Source organism: Gorilla gorilla, chromosome 21, assembly GCF_029281585.2.
Source record: "Gorilla gorilla gorilla isolate KB3781 chromosome 21, NHGRI_mGorGor1-v2.1_pri, whole genome shotgun sequence".
Taxonomy (NCBI): Eukaryota; Metazoa; Chordata; class Mammalia; order Primates; family Hominidae; genus Gorilla; species Gorilla gorilla.
In genome coordinates, this window is record NC_073245.2 from 59,754,901 (window position 1) to 59,775,939 (window position 21,039).

Sequence of the window (21,039 nt, forward strand, 5' to 3'; positions counted from 1 at the left end):
TGCCTCTCTCTCTTTCCTCTGCTGGTCTTTCCCTGCCTCTGCCAGCCACTTATGCCACTGTTCTCCCCTCTCCTTGCCCTTCCCCTAGGGGAGGAACCGGCAGGAGTGGAGCTACTCTTTCTTCCCCTGAGAAGAAAGGAAAGGGGAGTTCTGAATATTTTCCTTACTACCGGAGGTTTGTGTGAGGTTCAATCCCCTGAAATTTGCGGAAGGCTCAACCCCTCAAACCAGTGGTGTCTTGTCTTGGCTGTCCTGGAAGACTCGACCTCTCAAACCAGGGATGTCTTGCCTTGCCTGCCCTGGAAGGCTCAACCCCTCAAACTAGGGATGTCTTGTCTTGCCTTGCCTGCCCTGGAAGGCTCAACCCCTCAAACTAGGGATGTCTTGTCTTGCCTTGCCTGCCCTGGAAGGCTCAACCCCTCAAACTAGGGAGTGTCTTGCCTTGCTGCCCTGGAAGGCTGACCTGTTTCCTCTCTTTCCCCCTCTGAAGGTCCTTTGCGCTCACTGAACTTGTGTTGTCCTCTCTGGCTGCTCCCCCGAGGGAGAATTAGGCCCCTCTTAGCGTTGGCGTGCCGATATAAATCCCACGGCAGGATCTGCCCTAAGCCATATGAGGTAGCTACGGAACCGCAGAGGGTACCCACTCACTCTGTCCAGCAGTAGGACTTGTCATCATCTACACGAACAACACCACAAGTAGGGTTGTTTGTGATCATTCACGCACATACACATTTAGCCCTCCAGAATTTGACCACCAAGGAAGTACTCTACCGGCTCCCACGGCTTCTCCTTCCTTGGTCTGTGCACAGAGTCGTCGCCGCAGTATGTGAGGATCTTTTACCTAGGTTGCTGGCCAGTTTCTTTCCACCTTGCTGAGAGCTCAGGTTATTCCTCGCACTGCGTGGGTCCTGATTTGTTAACCCTGAGGCCGCCACAAGGGGGCGGGGTGCACCTCCTCACAAGAGAGAACCAGAGACCGCCCCCGGAGGGGAATGTAATCACAGGCAAGCCCCCAAATTTGTATAAAGTTTCGGTGCCACAAAAGAAATAGCACTCGAATATAAGATTTTCTTTTTTTTTTTCTCAGCAAGGCAATTTACTCGTATAGAAGGGTGCACCTTCACAGATGGAGCAATGGTGAGCGCACACCTGGACAAGGGAGGAGAAGGGGTTCTTATTGCTGACGCACGTGGCCTCTGCTGCTGTGTCGTTCCCCTATTGGCTAGGGTTAGACTGCACAGGCTAAGCTAATTCCGATTGGCTAATTTAAAGAAAGTGTTGGGGTGAGTGGTTTGGCGGGAAAAATGGCTGTGGCAGAGCAGGAAACAGGAATGAGTCAAGGTGAACAATGAGTCAGGGTGGAGCAGGTAATCAGAATAAGTCAGAGTGGAATAGGTAATCAAAAAAGGTTGCTCTACAAGGAAGTTAAGTTTAAAAGTAGAAGGCAAAGAATTGAACATACTGACATATTCTTTGAAGAGAAATTTAGAACTCATATCCAACACTCAGGCACCATACCATATAGATTATGGAAGTCTTGAAATCAGAGTAATTCTTCTAACTTTATTCCTTTTCAAGTTGTTTTGGCTATTCTAGGCCCTTTGCATTTCCATATAATTGCTAGAATCAGCTTATTTCTGTGAAATTTCTGTTGAGATTTTGATTGTGATTGCATTGAATCGGTTGATCAATTTGGAGAGAATCAACATCTTAACAGTATTGTGCCTTTGCTTCCATGAACACATTGTATATCTTTTCATTTATTTAGGTCTTATTTTGTTTCCGTTAGCAGTGTTTTGTAGTTACCATTTTACAGATCTTTTTTTTTTTTTTTTTTTTAGACGGAGTCTCGCTGTCTCCTAGGCTGGAGTGCAGTGGAGCGATCTCGGTTCACTGCAAGCTCTGCCTCACTGGTTCACGCCATTCTCCCGCCTCAGCCTCCGGAGTAGCTGGGACTACAGGTGCCCGCCACCACGCCCGGCTAATTTTTTGTATTTTTAGTAGAGACGGGGTTTCACCATGTTAGCCAGGATGGTCTCGATCTCCTGACCTCGTGATCTGCCCGCGTCGGCAAAGTGCTGGGAGTGCTGGGATTACAGGCGTGAGCCACAGCGCCCGGCCCTTTTTTTTTTTTTTTTTTTTGTGGTTTTTAAGGAGAGAGTTTAATAGGCAAGAAGAAAGGGAGAAGACGGAAGAAGCTCCCCCATACAGAGACAGAAGGAGGGGGGCTCCAAAACCAAAAGAGGAAGTCCCCACCTGCCACAGATACCAGCCAGGTATATATGCCGCGGCTGGAGGAGGCAGTGTTTGATTTGCATAGGGCTCGGGATTGGTTTGACTCAACAAATCATTCGCGTGCCCGTGAAAAAGCTGACCCTCCCACCCTGGCCTTTTAATATGCAAATGGAGGGGCGCTATGATGTTCTACACACGTGGGGATATGTGGGGGAGGCCATGTTGCCAGGAACTTGTGGGGAAAGGGCAAGAAGGCTGAGGCAATCTCCATGTTTGGGTGGACCCATTTTCTAATGGCCTGCATTTGCATATCAAAGGTTGTTGGCCTGGCTCTGAGAGCTGAGGCTTTACGAGAAACTTTTCCAGAGATGCTTTAAAAAAAAAAAAAAAAACGAGCCGGGCGCGGTGGCTAACCCTTGTAATCCCAGCACTTTGGGAGGCTGAGGTGGGCGGATCACAAGGTCAGGAGATCGAGACCATCCTGGCTAACACAGTGAAACCCCGTCTCTACTAAAAATACCAAAAATTAGCCGGGCATAGTGGCGGGCACCTGTAGTCCCAGCTACTCGGTAGGCTGAGGCAGGAGAATGGCGTGAACCCGGGAGGCGGAGCTTGCAGTGAGCCGAGATTGCACCACTGCACTCCAGCCTGGGCGACAGAGTGAGATTCTGTCTCAAAACAAAACAAAAACCCTGAAAATTTGGCTGGGCGCGTTGGCTCACGCCTGTAATCCCAGCACTTTGGGAGGCCTAGGCGGGCAGATCACAAGGTCAGGGTATCAAGACCATCCTGGCTAACATGGTGAAACCCCGTCTCTACTAAAAATACAAAAAGCCAGGCGTGGTGGCCTACACCTGTAGTCCCAGCTACTCAGGAGGCTGAGGCAGGAGAATGGCGTAAACCTGGGAGGCGGAGCTTGCAGTGAGCCGAGATCGCGCCACTGCACTCCAGGCTGGGCGATAGAGCGAGCCTCCGTCTCAAAACAAAACAAAACAAAACAAAAAACCACGAAAACTTCCCAAGGACCCCTTTTCCTATAACATTATCCCCTGTGGAGATGCCACACTAACTGTTAGGGGGTTTTGGGCGACGACTCTTTCTGGCTACTTCCTGCTGAAAAGGGGCGTCGAATGGGAAACAGCAGCTAGGGCTCCTTCTGGGGTTGATCCAAGGGTCTTCGGAGGAATGGCTGGCCTGTCCATGTGTGGTTCAGTTTATGGCACCATTTGGAGTTTGATTGCTTCTAGGTGAGAAGAAATATTTCCAGTGATAGTATTAACTATACGGGGTCCAAATATTAGTACAAGACGTATAAGCAAGAGAGTGCTTAGTAAAGGGGTTAACCAATTCCATAAAGAAGACTGGAATTTATTAAAGAGGGGTTGTAGCCACTCGGAGCTGAATCCGGCATTTTCCCTGAGCCTGTCAATAATTTTGATTTTTAAGTACCTGTAGATTTTCCTCTACTTTACTAGAGGTGTTAATCCCAAAGCAGCATGTTTCGTTTAAAACTGCTTTACTAAACCCAATAAAAAGTCCTAGCGGACTCAGCGATAGTAAAACTTTCATGCTTCCTTTTTGTCAACTATTATCCCTGCTATAAGGATAATAATTAAGCAAAATATTACAGCAGTGGAAACTCTCTAATATTTCAGTTAGAAGGTGCTACCATGTATAACCCTATTGCAAATAGTAGAGTGAGGACAGCAATTCCCACAAGTGTGGTATTTTCATAGCCCATGCTAAAGCATTTACTCATAGAAGAACGGTTCCGGTTAACTTCTGAACTTAAAATCGCCTTACTGATTAAGTACCATCTTAATAGGAGCCAGAATAGTTGGCTTAAAGGAATGTAGGAACCGAATGGTCATTTTCCTGTCAGTGGGACAATATTGAGACAAAAATTTGTCTACGGAAGACATTTTACTCCTGTTAAAAGCAGAAACTTCCTGTTCCCAGAAGAGGCCTACAGCCTGATTTCTACTAGGTGGCTTAGAAATACCATGTGTTTGCCAGAATGTAGAGAGAGAGAGACATTTATTGAATTACTGCCTGCAGTGATTCACAATCTTTTCTAACATACCTGTTTCCCTGAACTGTAAAGACTCCTGCATGTTAGACACACGGAGAGAGGGTAAGAGACCGAGGATAGAAAGAGAAAGAAAGTTTGGCGACAGGGTAGCTGGAAGAGAGCCTTGAAATTAAAGGACAGATTTAAAGTTGAAATCCATTCCATACCCACCACTCTGGTGGTTGAATTTCCTTTCCCGGCCCATGCACCAAAATGATACGGCTCTGATGAGTGGGGGAACACCAGGGTTCTTGGTCCTCATGCCGGTTTAGATAAAATGACTTGGGCACACGTGGAGTGGTTTTAAGGAGCAGAAGGTTTAATAGATAAGAAGTGAAGGGACAAGTGAAGGGAGAAGACAGAAAGAAGAAGCTCCCTGGTACAGAGACAGAGGGAGGGGGCTCCAGAGCCAAAAGAGGAGGTCCCCCCAGTGTACAGATCTTATAAAGCTTCAGTCAGATTTATCAGTAAGTTCCATATATATATATTTTTTGAGATGGAGTCTTGCTCTGTTGCCCAGGCTGGAGTGCAGTGGCACAATCTCGGCTCCCTGCAACCTCTGCCTCATTCTCCTGCTGCAGCCTCCCCAGTAGCTGGGATTACAGGCATGTACCACCATGTCCAGCTAATTTTTGTATTTTTAGTAGAGATAGGGCTTTACCATGTTGGCTAGGCTGGTCTTGAACTCCTGACCTCAGGTGATCCACCTGCCTCGGCCTCCCAAAGTGCTGGGATTACAGGCATGAATCACCACATCCAGCCAGTTCCATATTTTTAATGAGATTATAAATAGTATTGGATTTTAGATTTCAATTTGAATAATTTATTGTTAGTATATAGCAATACAGTTGATTTTTGTATTTTTGCCTAATATATTATAACTTTACTAAATTAATTTTAGTAGCTTTTATGTAGTTTGCTTAGGATTGTATATATAGGTGATCATGTCTGTGAATAAAGACAGTTTTATTCCTTCCTTTCCAGTCAGCATACCTTTTTTTCTTGCTCTATTGTTATGGCGAGTACTTCTAGTACATTGTTGAGTAGACATCTTTGTTTTGTTCTCAATGTTCGGGGTGAGTATTAAGATGTTATAGGTCTGCTGATCTGCTTTGTATTAGTATAGTATTGTTTCTAGAATTTCATATAAATCTCATGTAATCATAAAGTATGTTGTGTCAGCTTCTTTTTTTCTTTATGTATATTTTGTTGCTGTTGTTGTGTCATACTTCTTTTGCTTAGTCTAATTCCCTGAGATTCATTCATGTTGTTGCATATATGAGTTCTTATTTTGTTTCTGAGTATGTATATAGTATATAGACAATACATATGGGCAGTTTGTTTATTTACCAGTTGAGCAACATTTCTTAGCTATTATGAATAGAGCCGCTGTGAACATTTGAATACAAACCTTAGCGTGGGCAGAAGGTTTCATTTTCTTGGACAAATACCTAGGAGGTGGAATTGCTGGATCATATGGTAAATGTATGTGTAACTTTATAAGGAACTGTGAAACTGTTTACCTGTCTGTTCCATTTTGTGTTCTCACCAGCAGTATAGCCAAATTTCAGTTTTGTAACCTCACCAACACTTGGTATTAATATTCTCCTGTGTTTTAGCATTCTGGTAGATATGTAGTGGTATCCCATTGTGATTTTAATTTGAAATTTCATTCAGCTTCTTTGGTGAAGTGTCTGTTCAAATCTTTTGCTTCCTTTTCCTTTCCTTTTTCTTTTCTCCTCCCCCTTCTGTTTTAAAAATCAGGTTGCTTTTCTGTTACTGAATTCTTAGAAAAAACTGAGTTCTTAGGGAAAAAACTCATTTTTTAAAATGTTCTTGATATCCATCTTTTATTAGATATGATTTGCAGATATTTTCTCCCAGGCTTTGGTGGTACAATTCTAATTGATCAGCTGAGTCTCTGTAGTAATGCTCCATTTCTTGGTCATATGTATATTTTGAGGAATAACAAGTGTTTTAAAGCTCAAAATAACAGTTATGCTAACATATACTATAAACTGCATTCTTTAATCCATATATAGGGAAAGAAAAACCTAGATTGTTAATCCGGAACATTTACATTCTTAAACATAGTAAATTGTCTACTGTACTTAACTATGTTAAATACTTTTAAATGGCCTAGAGCTTCATCTTTTTATCAATAAAAATGAATAAATAATTCCTTGTCTGTTTCATTGTTTATTATTACTAACTAAAATGAAAAACTATGAATATATTGGTCTGGTATAAACCTAATGAAAAGTTGCCAAAATAAAAAAACACTTAATCTTGCCTATAAGCTTTTGCCATTGTTCCCTCTCTAACCCCCACTGAAAAACCCGATCTTTATGGCTTACCTCTATTAGTATAGAATATATTACTTTTGCATCAAGTATATACACATACTGTCTTGTCTTTTTGTTCTTTCTATGCATAACTGTTCTACTGACTTGAATTAGTTTTTGAATGCTTGCTGTATAAGCTAATGAGAAAAAAAATCAGCTTTACAATGTGTTATTTGTCACATTTAGCAATTATATTAAATTATCGTAACACTATATTACCTAAGTATCTACCTGGACACTTTTTTTTTCTTTTTCTTTTTTTTCTTTTTGAAACGGAGTTTCGCTCTTGTTGCCCAGGCTGAAGTGCAATGGTGTGATCTTAGCTCACTGCAACCTCCGCTTCCTGGGTTCAAGCAATTCTTGTGCCTCAGCCTCCCAAGTAGCTGGAATTACAGCCACCACGCCCAGCTAATTTTGTATTTTTAGTAGAGATGGGGGTTTCTCCACGTTGGTCAGGCTGGTCTCGAACTCCCGACCTCAGGTGATCCACCCGCCTTGGCCTCCCAAAGTGCTGGGATTACAGGCGTGAGCCACTGTGCCTGGCTGGACACTTTTTTTTCTTACTCAGGGTGATACTCAACTCAATTTATTTATTTATTTAAAAAAATTTTTTTTCTTTTTTTTTTTTGAGATGGAGTTTCACTCTTGTCACCCAGGCTGGAGTGCATCTCAGCACTGCAACCTCCACCTCTTGGGTTCAAGCGATTCTCCTGCCTCAGCCTCCCAAGTAGCTGGGATTGCAGGCACCACCATGCCCAGCTAATTTTTGTATTTTTAGTAGAGACGAGGTTTCACCGTGTTGGCCAGGCTGGTCTCGAACTCCTGATCTCAGGTGATCCACCCACCTCGGCCTCCCAACGTGCTAGGATTACAGGCATGAGCTGCCGTGCCCAGCCTCTAAAAAAACTTTTGAGACAGAGTCTCTGTCGCCCAGGCTGGAGTGCAGTGGTGTGATCTTGGCTCACTGCAGCCTCCATCTCCTGGGTTCAAGTGATTCTTGTGCCTCAGCCTCCTGAGTAGCTGGGACCACAAGCGCATGCCACCACACCTGGCTAATTTTTGTATTTTTAGTAGAGGTGGAGTTTTGCCATGTTGGCTGGGCTGGTCTCGAACTCTGACCTCAAGTGATCTACCGGCTCAACCTCTCAAAGTGTTGTGATTACAGGTGTGAGCCACTGCTCCTGGCCTTACCTCAATTTATTTAACAGTCCCCTCACCCAAATGTGAAGATGATAAACAGTTCTTTTCTGTCTGAATTATTCTTTCTCTCATGCTGGAATTTTGGAACATTTTACAACTTACATTTAAGAAGGCTAGTTTAAAAAGAAACAGTGGAAATTTCCACCTTTTAAAAAAACTTAATTTCTGGTCTATTAACTGCTTTGCAGGAAGAAAGAAATATGAAGAAGAACCGCAGACATTCTGGATGTCAGCCTGTGAAATTTTCCACTATTTCCCATAATAACATGCAGGCATGCTTATACTGCTGGATTCATTGCAACTGCAGTTGCACTCTGAGTGGAATTTGAAGCTACTCTCATCAGTGATAAAATGGCATGTAGCTTTTAATGAGCAGTGCATATATTTTCACATCTAAGGTATTGTATGTTTGTTTCATCTCTGCCTGAATAGTTAGGCCATAAACACTGAAATTGTAAAATTATTTTAAAAACTTCTGATTCCAAAATTCCTGATTGTTTCAAATGGTTTTGATTGTTTTATTTCAGTAGATTATGTATCTGAGAAGATATATAATCATCCTTTTAGTTACAGTGCTGCATACATAAAATTTTACAGGGTTTTATACATACAGAAGAATGATGAGAAAATTAAAGTTTTAAAAGGATTTGTATAGAGGAGAAAATTGAGACAAAGTTTTAAAAAGATTTGCATAGCTCAGTATTTTGGTTTGATTCAATAAATTTTTAATGATTTAACTTTTTTTTTTTTTTTTTTTGAGACAGAGTCTTACTCTGTCACCCAGGCTGTAGGGCGGTGGCACGATCTCGGCTCATTGCAACCTCTGCCTCCCGGGTTCAAGCATTTCTTCTGCCTCAGCCTCCCAAGTAGCTGGGATTACAGGCTCCCGCCACCATGCCCGGCGAATTTTTCTATTTTTTTAGTAGAGACAAGGTTTCACCATGTTGGTCAGGCTGGTCTCGAACTCTTGCCCTCAAGTGATCCACCTGCCTCGGTCTCTCAAAGTGCTGGGATTACAGGCGTGGGCCACTGCGCCTGACCAACAATTTTAACAATTTTAGGTTCCTGTTAATCTTTTAAAATGTCAGTAGACTTTATATTAAAATTGATGCTGTGTTTTTGTTTGGCTCCTTGAAATTTAAAGGCAAACATGGTGTTATTATCCAACTTTTCTAATGATGTAAGTCCAGGTTTCCTAGATCTGTAAACTGGCGTAGCTGTAGGGTGAAGAGTAGATTACAAATACATTGTAATTATCTACCCTGTTTCATCTTTCATCTCTTCCATGGCTAATGCCTAACAGTGGTATTAAGGAATAAAATTGAGGAATTTGGCTGGGTGCGGTGGCTCACGCCTGTAATCCCAGTACTTTAGGAGACTGAGGGCAGGCAGATCACTTGAGGTAAGGAGTTCAAGATCAGCCTGGCCAACGTGGTGAAGCCTTGTCTCTACTAAAAATACAAAAATTAACCGGGTTTGATGGTGGTCACTTGTAATCCCAGCTACTCGGGAGGCTGAGGCAGAAGAATCGCTTGAACTCAGGAGGCAGAGGCTGCATGCAGTGAGCCGAGATTGTGCCACTGTACTCCAGCCTGGGCGACGGAGTGAGACTATCTCAAACAAACAAACAAAAAGAAATTGGGGAATTCAAGATATATAAATTAACCTTTAAACTGCACTTTTGCAGAGAGGAATTTAAGGGTTCAAAGTGATGAAACAGTTGTATTACAGATATCTTTCTGTGTTTTTACACTTGCACATCACTGACATTTTGGAAGTAAAGCCATATTAATGCAGAAGTATATCTCTTCTGGACTGCTGGGCTAGATTTGAGCAAGAACAGTGTTGTGACATAACAGTGTTCTCCATCCCTTCCCTGTGATCTGCTCCTCCCTTGTACAGTCTCATCCTTCCTCTTGACCTTTCCTGTATCTATAACTTTTCTCTTGACCTCTTCATGCACTTCCACTTCTCAGCTTTCCTTCAGTCTGCAACTGTCTTATCCTTTCCCTCAGCCTAAATTTCCATCTGGCTTGTAATCTTTTTACCTCTGTCAACTTTCCATCCTTCAGGTCCCTCACTTTTTCTGGTTTCTCACTGTTAACCTAGTCTTTTCTTTACCTTTGGAAGCTTCTTTACTGCGTGTGTTCTCTGCTCCTGTCAGATTGATTTTTGTTTAGTCCTTGACCCCTCAAACGTGTACATCCTCACACCCTCCAAAATCCTTTAACTTTCATTTCTTCTTCCATGCTTTAATTTATTCTGCAAAAATTTATTGAGTGCTAGCCATGTGTTGCCTATTCCCTAGATGTTAGGAATATACCAGTGACTAGAATGGTTATGGAAAAAAAATAAAACTTTGTAGGGGGGGACTTGTGTGTGTGTGTTGTGTGTGTGTGTGTGTGTGTGTGTGTGTGTGTTGCAGGGTTTACGTTTTAGATATCATGGTAAGTTTTGCTAAGTAAGTGATACTTAAACAAGGACACCAGGAAGTAAGTAAGCCCTGAGAATATTGGGTTGGGGTAAGGTTGGGATGGGGAGCTTTCTGTGTAGAGGGAACTACCAGTGGAAAGGCCCTTTGTTAGGAGCATTCTTAGTGAATTTGAAGAACAGCAAGGTGACCAGTGTTTTGGAGCACAGTGTTTGGAGGACAGTGAACAAAGAGGTAAGTAGCAAGAGAAATCTGAGAGGTAACAGTGAGGCCTTGCAGACAGTTGTAAGGACTTCAGCTTTAAAAAAAATTCATTTTAAAAAAAATAGCATAATAGCATATAAATGCATGGTTTCCATTATTTTCCTTTTGAGATGGGATCTCATTATATTGCCCAGGCCCAGGCTGGTCTAGAACTGCTGGGCTCCCACCTCAGCCTCATGGGTAGCTTGGCCTACAGGTGAGTGTTAAGATGTGCAGCTAATTTAAAAATTTTTTTTTTTCTTGTAGAGACAGGTCTTTTTTGCTGCCTAGTCTAGTCTTGAACTCCTGACATGAAGCAATAGTCCCACCTCAGCTTCCCAAAGTATTGGCATTACAGGTGTGAGCTATCATACCTGGCTTCCTGCAGATTTTTTAACTGTATTTTTGGTTATTCCAAAAAGATCATTTGGCTGGGCACGGTGGCTCACACCTGTAATCCCAGCACTTTGGGAGGCTGAGGCGGGCGGATCACTTGAGGTCAGAAGTTTGAGACCAGCCTGGCCAACATGGTGAAACCCCGTCTGTACTACAAATACAAAAAAATTAGCCACACGTGGTGGCGGGCGCCTGTAATCCCAGCTACTCGGGAGGCTGAGGCAGAGAATTGCTTGAATCTGGGAGACGGAGGTTGCAGTGAGCCAGGATTGTGCCATTGCACTCCAGCTTGGGCAACAGAGCAAGACTCTGTCTCAAAAAAAAAAAAAAAAAAAAAAAAAATTAACTGGGTATGGTGGCAGGCATCTCTGTAATCCCAGCTACTCAGGAGGCTGAGGCAGGAGAATCATTTGAATTTGGGAGGCGGAGGTTGCAGTGAGCTGAGAACACGCCACTGCATTCCAGTCTAGGTGACAGAGCCAGGTTCCGTCTCAAAAAAAAAAAAAAAAAAAACAAGATCATTGATTTTTTTTTTTTTCTTTTTCCCCTTCAAATTAAAGCATTTCTTTTTTCTTTGGTTGTAAAGGTGATTAATTCATGTTCATGTGGAAAACATGGAAAATCCAGAAAAGTACAAAAAAAATAAGGATTACTAGCAACCGCATCATCCATTATTAATAGATTTTGTATGTATATCTTTCCAGTCTTTTTTTCTTAGTTCTTTTACACATACACAGTGCCTTATACAGTATGGGTTTAGCAGAGATTAATTGAACTCTATCAGGGTCTTCATAAGACCCTCCAGCAGTCATGTGAAGAGTAGCCTATAAGAGTGCAAGGGTAGAAGCAGGGAGAGCTAGGCCAGGTGCACTGGCTCACACTTGTAACCCTAGCACTTTGAGAGGTCGAGGAGGATGGATTTCTTGAGCCCAGGAGTTTGAGACCAGCCTGAGCAACATAGATCCTATCTCTACAAAAAATGCAGAAATTAGCCCAGCATGGTGGCAGGTGCCTGTGGTCCTAGCTTACTGGGGAGGCTGAGCTGGGAGGATTGCTTGAACCTAGGAGGTTGAGGCTGCCGTGAGCTGTGGCTATGCCACTGTACTCCAGCCTGGGCAACAGAGCAAGACCCTGTCTCCAAAAACAAAAACGAAAAAACAAAACACAAAAAACCCAGGATGACCTATTAGAAGGCTGTTAGAGTAATCCATGTTGGTTTAGACTATGATTATGGCAAGAGAGGTGATAAGAAGTGGTCAGATTGTATCTTTTGAAGGCAGAGCCAACAGGATTTTGTGATGGTTTCAGTGGGGGAGGGGGGGAAGAGGGAAGAGAAGAATCAAGCATAATTCAAAAGTTTTTGGCTTGAGCAACTAGAATTGTTTGGCTTCATTTTCTTGTCAAACTACCCATCCAAGGCTCTTTTATTGTGTCCTTCCTGTCCATTTGAACTTGTGATTCTTTAAAAAAAAAAAAAAAAGATTTATTTGCTCTACAGAGAAACCAAAGCATGAACTTGTGATTATTTCTTTCACCAGGCTTCTAGTTTGTGCTGTCCAACTTGGTACTTGGTACCCACCACAAGATGCTATATATAACAAGTGTTTCACTAGCATTAGTCTCCCTAACTGGGTTGTGAGCATCCTTTTACTGGATCATGCTGAATTTGAGTCTTTTCAGGGATCTGTAACTTTCTGAGTACGTTGTGGACGTTCAGAAAATGTCTATTGATTGTATGTTTTTCAGGCTTAAGAATAAGATATGAAAAAACCTCAAAGTAACTGTCTGCTTTTACTTTAGATTACTGACATCTTTTGAGAATGTGTTTGGGCCAGATGAGCTGGTTCACACCTGTAACCTCAGCACTTTGGGAGGCTGAGGCAGGCGGATCACTTGAGCTTAGGAGTTCAAGAGCAGTCTGGGCAACGTGGCGAAACCCCATCTCTACCAAAAATCCAAAAAATTGTCTGGGTGTGGTGGCGTGCACCTGTAGTCCCAGCTGTTGGGTGGCTGAGGTGGGAGGATCGGTTGAGCCTGGGAAATGGAAGTTGCAGTGAGCAGAGATCACGCCATTGCACTATAGCGTGGGTGACAGAGTGAGACTCCATCTCTCTTTTTTTTTTTTCTTAATTTATAAAAAAAGGTGTTTGGATAGTTATTTTCCTTATATCCAGTGTAAGAATCATTACAAGGTCTGGCTGTGTTGCCCAGGCTTGTTTTTTTTTTTTCTTTTTAAATAATTAGCGTTATTATTATTCTTAGTTTTTGAGTCAGGGTCTTGCTTTCTTGCCAGACTTGAGTGCAGTAGTGCAGTGGCACAATCATGGCTCACTGCAGCCTCAAACTCCTGGGCTCAAGGAATTTTCCCACCTCAGCCTCCTAAGTAGCTAGGCTCACTTCTTCCGTGCCTCGCTGCCCAAACCCCTAGGAGGGAGCGTGCAGACGGGCAGGTCGTGGGGAGTGTTTTTGGGCTTTGACTCCATAGCAGCATCTAGGGTTGAGTGTTTCCAGCTCCTGAAGCCCCAGTGGCTGTGTGTTACAGTGTGCTCTTTCAGTTTTGTGGTCTACAGGTGGCTTGTGCTAATCAGCTGAGTTACACTCTCTGCCTTATCGCAAGGATAGAGGGCTCTCTGTATCCCAGGTTCTTGCCCTAGTGTGCTGGAAAGATCGGATCACACACGGACTTGGAGAATGAGTGCAAGGTTTTTTTGCTTTTTTTTTTTTTGAGACCGAGTCTCACTCTGTTGTCAGGCTGGGGTGCAGTGGCGCAATCTCGGCTCACTGCAACCTCCTCCTCCCAGGTTCAAGTGACTCTCCTGCCTCAGCCTCCCGAGTAGCTGGGATTACAGGCATGCACCACCACATCTGGCTAATTTTTGTATTTTTAATAGAGATGAGGTTTCACCATGTTGGCCAAGATGGTCTTGATCTCCTGGCCTTGTGATCCGTCCATCTCAGCCTCCCAAAGTGCTGGGATTACAGGTATGAGCCACTGCGCCCAGCCAAGTGCAAGGTTTTATTGAATGGTGGAAGTAGCTCTCAGCAGATGGATGGGGAGCCATAAGAGGGATTGAGTGGGAAGGTGATCTTCCCCTGGAGTTGGGCTGCCCAGCAGCCGGACTCTACTCCGACCACCCCCTATCAAATTCTGCATCAACTTAAATGTAGATGGATGGCTGGCGTCTGCTGGTGTCTGTCAGTGTGCTGTTCTGCTCCTCTGTTCCTCTTGATGTCCAGCCGCTTGTGTGTGTGTCTGCTTAAGGTCCTGGGCTTATATGAGCACAAGATAGGGGGGCATGGCAGGCCAAAAGGCAACTTTTTGGGTGCGTAAACAGAAATGCTTGTTCTCACTTAGGTCTGTGAGCACAGGCCCGAGGGTGGAGCCCTCACCATGTACCCTACTCTTCTCTACCCAGCACTTACTTCCCTGCCCTTCTCCCATATCAAGACTACAGGTGTGCACCTACATGCCCAGCTAATATGATAAATTTTTTTTGTATAGAGAGTGTCTTGCCACATTGTCCACACCTCAAGTGATCCTCCTGCCTTGGCCTCCCAAAGTGTTGGAATTACTGGCATGAGCCCCCCCATCCGGCCAGTGAATGTTAATGCTTACTTGGTATATGCAAAGCATCCTAGGAGATAGAAAGTTTTGCAAGAAAAGGTCCCTGCCCAAAAAGGAGCTTATTTTTTGGTGCAGACAATATATCCTATACACATTTTGTCTCCTTTACAGGAAAATAATGTATTATCATTTACTGCAAAACAAATTGTTGTCATGCCTTTGTCATTCTAAAGCTTGTAGGGGCTCTTTGCCTCTTTATTAAGTGATGATTGATATCTGTGCCTTGAGTTCTTATTTATTTGTTTTTAAAATAGAGATGAGTCTCACTTTGTTGCCCAGGCTGATCCCAAACTCCTGGTTTCAAGCCATCCTCCTGCCTGGGCCTCCTAAAATGCTGGGATTACAGGTATGAAGCCATTGTGCCTAGCCTCACTGCTTTTTTTTTTTTTTTTTTTTTTTGAGACAGTCTTGCTTTTTCACTCAGGCTGGAGTGCAGTAGTGCAGTCTCGGCTCACTGCAACCTCCGCCTCCTGGATTCAAGCAATTCTCCTGCCTCAGCCTCCTGAGTAGCTGGGATTACAGGTGTGCGCCACCATGCCCGGCTAATTTTTTTTTTTTTTTGTATTTTTAGTAGAGACAGGGTTTCACCATGTTGGTCAGGCTGGTCTCAAACTCCTGACCTTGTGATCCATCCACCTCGGCCTCCTAAAGTGCTGGGATTACAGGCGTGAGCCACCGCGCCCGGCCTGTTTTGTTTTAAGCAAAGAAGTTCTTCATATTTGTAGATGCTGTCTGGTTTAGAGGATATGCTATCTATCCATATACAACTGAGTTCTCTACATATCCTTGGTCTGGAAGGGACTAAATCTTTTAGACAAGGAGAAGGAAAGTTGGTAAAAGTAGTGCTTTTCAGTTACGTTCTTTACTTGTAGCGTTGTAAAGAACTTATCTGAGAAGTAAATTGAGTGTAATTTACTTTTGCCTGTGGTCATCACTTCTACCTCGTAATGGAGTGTTTTTCTATGGAAAGGTTATAGAATGTAACTCAAACTTTTATTTTTGTGATAATCGGCGGGGGCAGGTGGGGGGGAAGGGTTGGGAAAACAGGTGTGAGCCATTGCACCTGGCCTATTTTATATTCTACTAGGAAAGAAAATGTAAAAATGCCAAATTAGCTAGTTCAACAAATGACCACCTATAAAAACCAAGGGGTTTACATAGGGTTTTTTTTTTTTTTTTTTGAGATGGAGTCTTGCTCTGTTGCCCAAGCTGGAGTGCAGGTGGCACGATCTCAGCTCACTGGAACCTCTGCCTCCCAGGTTCAAGTGATTCTCCTGCCTCAGCCTCCTGAGTAGCTGGGACTACAGGTCCTTGTCACCGCGCCCGGCTAATTTTTTCTACTTTTAGTAGAGCTTGGGTTTCACTGTGTTAGCCAGGATGGTCTTGATCTCCTGACCTGGTTGTGATCTGCCCGCCTCGGCCTCCCAAAGTGCTAGGATTACAGGCATGAGCCACTGTGCCTGGCTGTTTGTTTGTTTGTTTGAGACAGAGCTTTGCTCTTTCTCTTAGGCTGGAGTGAAGTGGCTCAATCTTGGCTTACTGCAACCTCCACCTCCCGGGTTCAAGTGATTCTCCTGTCTCAGCTTCCTGAGTATCTGGGATTACAGGTGCCTGCCACCACGCCTGGCTAATTTTTGTATTTTTAGTAGAGATAGGGTTTCACCATGTTGGCCAGGCTGGTCTTGAACTCCTGACCTCAGGTGATCCACCCACCTTGGCCTCCCAAAGTGCTAGGATTACAGGCATGAACCACCGCGCCTGGACTAATAGGTTTTTAAGCTCTAACTTTGGGGGAAAAAAACCCAAGATGATTAAAAATGTCCCATTTAGATGATCTTTAGTTGACTTGACACAAGTCTTTTGGTCTGGACTGCTATAGTAATTCATGATGTGGTTTTTTTAGGCACTGCATTAGAAGCGAAGAATAATATTAATTTATTTGGGTTAGAGAGTAGTGGTGAACCTGACTTGTAACATTCTGTTTAAGAGAGTCTGATGTTCCAGTCTGTAACTGCAATTGGAAGAGCTTTGAAAAAATGATTTGTGGACACATAAGATAATTTTTAAAAACATAATTTTCTCTGTCTCCTTAAAGAAGTTTGTGTTTCTTAAATAACCAGCATTATTACTATTCTTTTTTTTTTTTCTTGAGACACCTGTCACCCAGGCTAGAGTGCAGTGGCGTGACCTCAGCTCACTGCAACCTCTGCCTCCCGGTTCAAGTGATTCTCCTGCCTCAGCCTCCTGAGTAGCTGGGATTACAAGATTACAGGCATGTGCCACCATGCCAGTCTAATTTTTGTATTTTTAGTAGAGACAGGGTTTCCCCATGTTGGCCAGGCTGGTCTCGAACTCCTGACCTCATGATCCTCCCACCTTGGCCTCCCAAAGTGTTGGGATTTCAGGCGTGAGCCACTGTGCCCAGCCACTATTCTTCTCTTTCAGATGAATCTAAAAGATGTTTAGTTTTCAGAAACTGGAGAAGATGTTGTATTCTCACTTTTCCCTGTTAAGTTTCAGCATCTGTTCTGGCTGTTTTACTTTTTCCCAAACCTTTTATTTAGAGCAAAAACTTGGATGAATTGATTTCAAGACTTCACTTTGCCTTTGGGTAAGGTTTTCCTTAGTGGTTTGCCTGAGTTGTGTTTTAGTATCTTTCTTGGGTTGCTTAACTTTTTCAGCCTTTGGGACAATCTGTTGACTTAGTTGTGAATTTTAGCTTTTCATTTCTTGTGCCATAGAATTTGTATGTGCTGCCAGGCATGGTGGCATGTTCCTGTAGTCCCAGCTACTTGATAAGGTGGCTTGATAAGCTACTTGATAAGGTGGTAGGAGGTAGCTTGATCCCAAGAGTTTGAGGCTGCAGTGAGCTCTGGTCATACCATCGTACTATATGTAGCCTGGGTGACAATGAGACCCTGTCTCCAGGAAAAAATAAAATAAAAGTTGTGCTAATAGAACATAAACTATTTGAGGGCTGGGAGGTATCTGTTTTGTTTACTGCTATATCCTTAGTGCTCAGAATGGTGGCAGACGCATAGTAGGTACTCAAATATTTGCTGAATAAATTTAGAGTAGCAGTAGCAGGTTTTTATTGAGCACACACTGAATGGCAAAGTGCTAAGCTCTTTGAATGGATTTGGTGGTTTTTCCATTTTATAGCTTGTTTTCTGTTCATATGATAGTTTATGAATGGGTGTGAGGGAGGAAGGAGGAGATGAAGCCAGCGTTGTTGAGGATGCTGCTAGCTATTACCAAATTTCATCAAGTTTAAGATACCATCAATTATAGAACACAACATTATTTTACGTATTACTAGGTCTCAAACTCCTGGCCTCAAGTGATCCGCCTGCCTTGGCCTCCCAAAGTGTTGGGATTACAGGTGTGAGCCACCGCACCCGGCCTATTTTATGTACTACTGGGAAAGAAAATGTAAAACTTCCAAATAAATAATTGGATACTGCCAATAGCATGACATATTCTGATTTTAAAGATGTAAAAATATGAACAAACCCCAAAATATTTAAGGGATACTAGTTTTACATAAACTCTCATTTAACAATCATGAAACCTTCTAGAGTTGGATATTACTATCTTCATTTGAGAGAGGAGGAAATTGAAGCTCATGGGTTAATTACATAAGCTCTCCAGTAGAGGATCCAGATTGAGGTCTCTCAGATTTCGGAGGCCATGCCCTTTTTACCACCCTACATTGCCTTAGGAGTCAAGGAAATAAAATAGTACATTGGCCTGTCTGTCAACTTTGGCTTGAAGATACTTAGTTGGCATGGCTTTAAACATTTTCTTTGAAATTGATTTTTCCTATTTTTCCTTAAAATCAAATATCTTGGCTGGGGCGCGGTGGCTTACACTTGTAATCCCAGCACTTTGGGAGGCCGATGAGGGCGGATCATCTGAGGTCAGGAGTTCGAGACCAGCCTGGCTAACATAGTGAAACCCCCCTCTACTAAAAATACAAAAATTAGCTGGGCATGGTGGTGGGTGCCTGTAATCCGGCTACTTGAGAGGCTGAGGAAGGAGAATCGGTTGAACCTAGGAGGTGGAGTTTGCAGTGAGCTGAGACCGCAGGATTGTACTGCAGCCTGGGCAACAAGAGTGAAACTCTGTCTCAAAAAAAAAAAAAAAAAAATCAAATATCTTTGTATTTACTCTGTGCTAGCTACTCTGTGGGTCTGTGTGTATACAAAACAATATAAGGTCTTATCTCTTCTTCTCAAGGAATTTATAGTCTGTTTGGGGAGATGAGAAATAAACATGAAAGATAACTAGAGAAGATTTAAATAACATTTCAGAGAATAATGCAAGAGGTTTAACAAGGCAGTGAAGGATTAATTGCCAAATAAATTGTACAAATAATTGCTTTTGGAGTTCAGAGGAAGAAATGATTGTTTGGGGCTGGGGTAATCTAGGGAAGGATGTAAATGAATTCCTGGGAGATTTTCAGTTAGTGAGATTATTTACTTTACCTTTAAAATCATATTAATGTTTGTTACAAATGGAACTGCAAACTGTTTGAACATGAACTATTGTATCTTAATTTTTTTAAATCTCCATATGAGAGTGCAGGAGCTACTACCCCAGAGAAAAGTAGATCATGCTTTCTACATGTATTTGCTTCTATTGTATCAAGTAGATGGAGAAAGTACTCAGTTTTAGAAGAAAAATCTTTGGGTGAAAAAAAAGAGGAACTCCCTGTCCCTAAATTCCTTCAATGTCACTCTTGCCACGTTTACAATCAGTTGTACTTTGTGAGTCATTGCCGAGGTTACTTTTTGTGACTTGTAGCATTCATGATTAACTTCTAAAGGGTGGAAACAAGCATTAATCCCCTTTACATCACTAATGTTCTCTCTGTCCCCCCTCCCCCTCCCTTCCCCACTCTCCCCTCCCCCTCCCCTCCCCCTCCCCTCCCCTCCCCTCCCCTCCCCTCCCCTCCCCTCCCCTCCCCTCTCCTCCCCTCCCCTCTCCTCTCCCCTCCCTTCTCCTCCTGTCCCCTCTCTCTCCTCAGGCTCAAAAGATCCTCCCACCTCAGTCTCCTGAGTAGTTGGGACCACAGGTGTGTGTCACTGTGCCCGTTTAATTTTTAAATTTTTTGTAGAGATGGGGCCTTTCTATGTTGTTGCTCAGGCTGGTCTCGAACTCCTGGCCTCAAGTTACCCTCCTGCCTTGCAAGGCCTCCCAAAGTGCTGGGATTCCAGGCAATAATCCTTCATACCGTTTTGAAGCAAATACTAGACATTATATAATTTCCTTAAGTATCTATAAAAGATACAACTGTCTTTCATAAAAAGCAAACTATACATTATTACATCTAGAAAACCTGCATTAATTTCTTAGTAGCATCAAATACACAGTCACTTCAGTTTTCTAGTTCTCTCTTCTCATTTTTTAATTTGTTGGAATCAGATTCAAACAAGATGCAGACATTGCAGTTTGGTTTTTATGTGTCCTAAGTTTCTGTTAATATAGGTTTTCTCTTCATCTCTTTTTTCCTTCCAATTTATCAAATTATTTTTTGCCCTGTAGAGTTTTTTTTTTTTTTTTTTTTTTTGTTATTGTTGGAGGGACAGAGACTTATTCTGTCACCCAGGCTGGAGTGCAATGCTGTGATCATAGCTTACTGTAGTCTCAAACTCGTCGGCTCAAGCGATCCTCCCACCTCAGCCTCCCAAGTAGCTGGGATTAAAGGTGCACACCACCATGCCAGCTACATTAAAAAATTTTTTTTTTGGTGGAAAAGGGGCTCTTGCTATGTTATTCAGGCTGGTCTGGAACTCCTGGCCTCAAGTGATTGTCCTGTCTTGGCCTCCTAAAGTGCCGGGATTACAGGCACAAATAACCGTGCCCGGCTTCCTGTAGAGTTTCTTATTGTCTGGATTTTGCGAAGTATGTCTTTGTGGTAGTTTTTCAGTGTGTCCTATGTCCTCTCTCTCTCTATTTTTAAAATGGTAGTTAGCTTTCAAGTCTTGATCAGTTTCTGGTTCAGTTATTTTTTACAAGTATATTCATTATCTGTTGCTGTGTAACAAATTATCTCCAAACTTGACATCTTAAACCAGCATTTATTGGTCCCAGCACCTCAGGAAGCTGAGGTGGGAGGACTGCTTAAGCCTGGAAGTTTGAGGCTGCAGTGAGCTATGATTGCACCTGTGAATAGGCAACTCCTAGGCAAGACCCTCTCTCTAAACATTGGCCAGGCATGGTGGCTCATGCCTATAGTCCCAGCGCTTTGGGAAGCCCAGGCGGGTGGATCATTTGAGCCCCGGAGTTTGAGACCAGCCTGGGCAACATGGCGAAACCCCATCTATACAAACAATACAAAAATTATCTGGGCATGGTGGCACATACCTGTTGTCCCAGCTACTTGGGAGGCTGAGGCAGGAGGGAGGATGTCTTGAGCTGGGACGTGGAGGTTGCAGTTGGCTGAGAACACACCACTGTACTCCAGTCTGGGTGATGGCAAGACTCTGTT

The 21,039-nt window shown here is 43.1% G+C and overlaps 1 protein-coding gene across 14 annotated transcripts in view; it reads left to right on the forward strand.

Moving 5' to 3' along the window:
• NCOA3 (nuclear receptor coactivator 3) overlaps positions 1 to 21,039 on the forward strand; it is a 153,690-nt gene that overhangs the window by 18,563 nt on the left and 114,088 nt on the right. For 3 of the 14 annotated variants that reach the window (XM_055373146.2, XM_055373148.2, XM_055373151.2), the window contains exon 2: positions 8,040 to 8,249. The exons of the other annotated variants lie outside the window; for them this stretch is intronic. The gene's annotated coding sequence lies outside the window, so the exon portion shown is untranslated. The remainder of the gene's footprint in view (positions 1 to 8,039; positions 8,250 to 21,039) is intronic. 14 annotated transcript variants of the gene reach the window in all.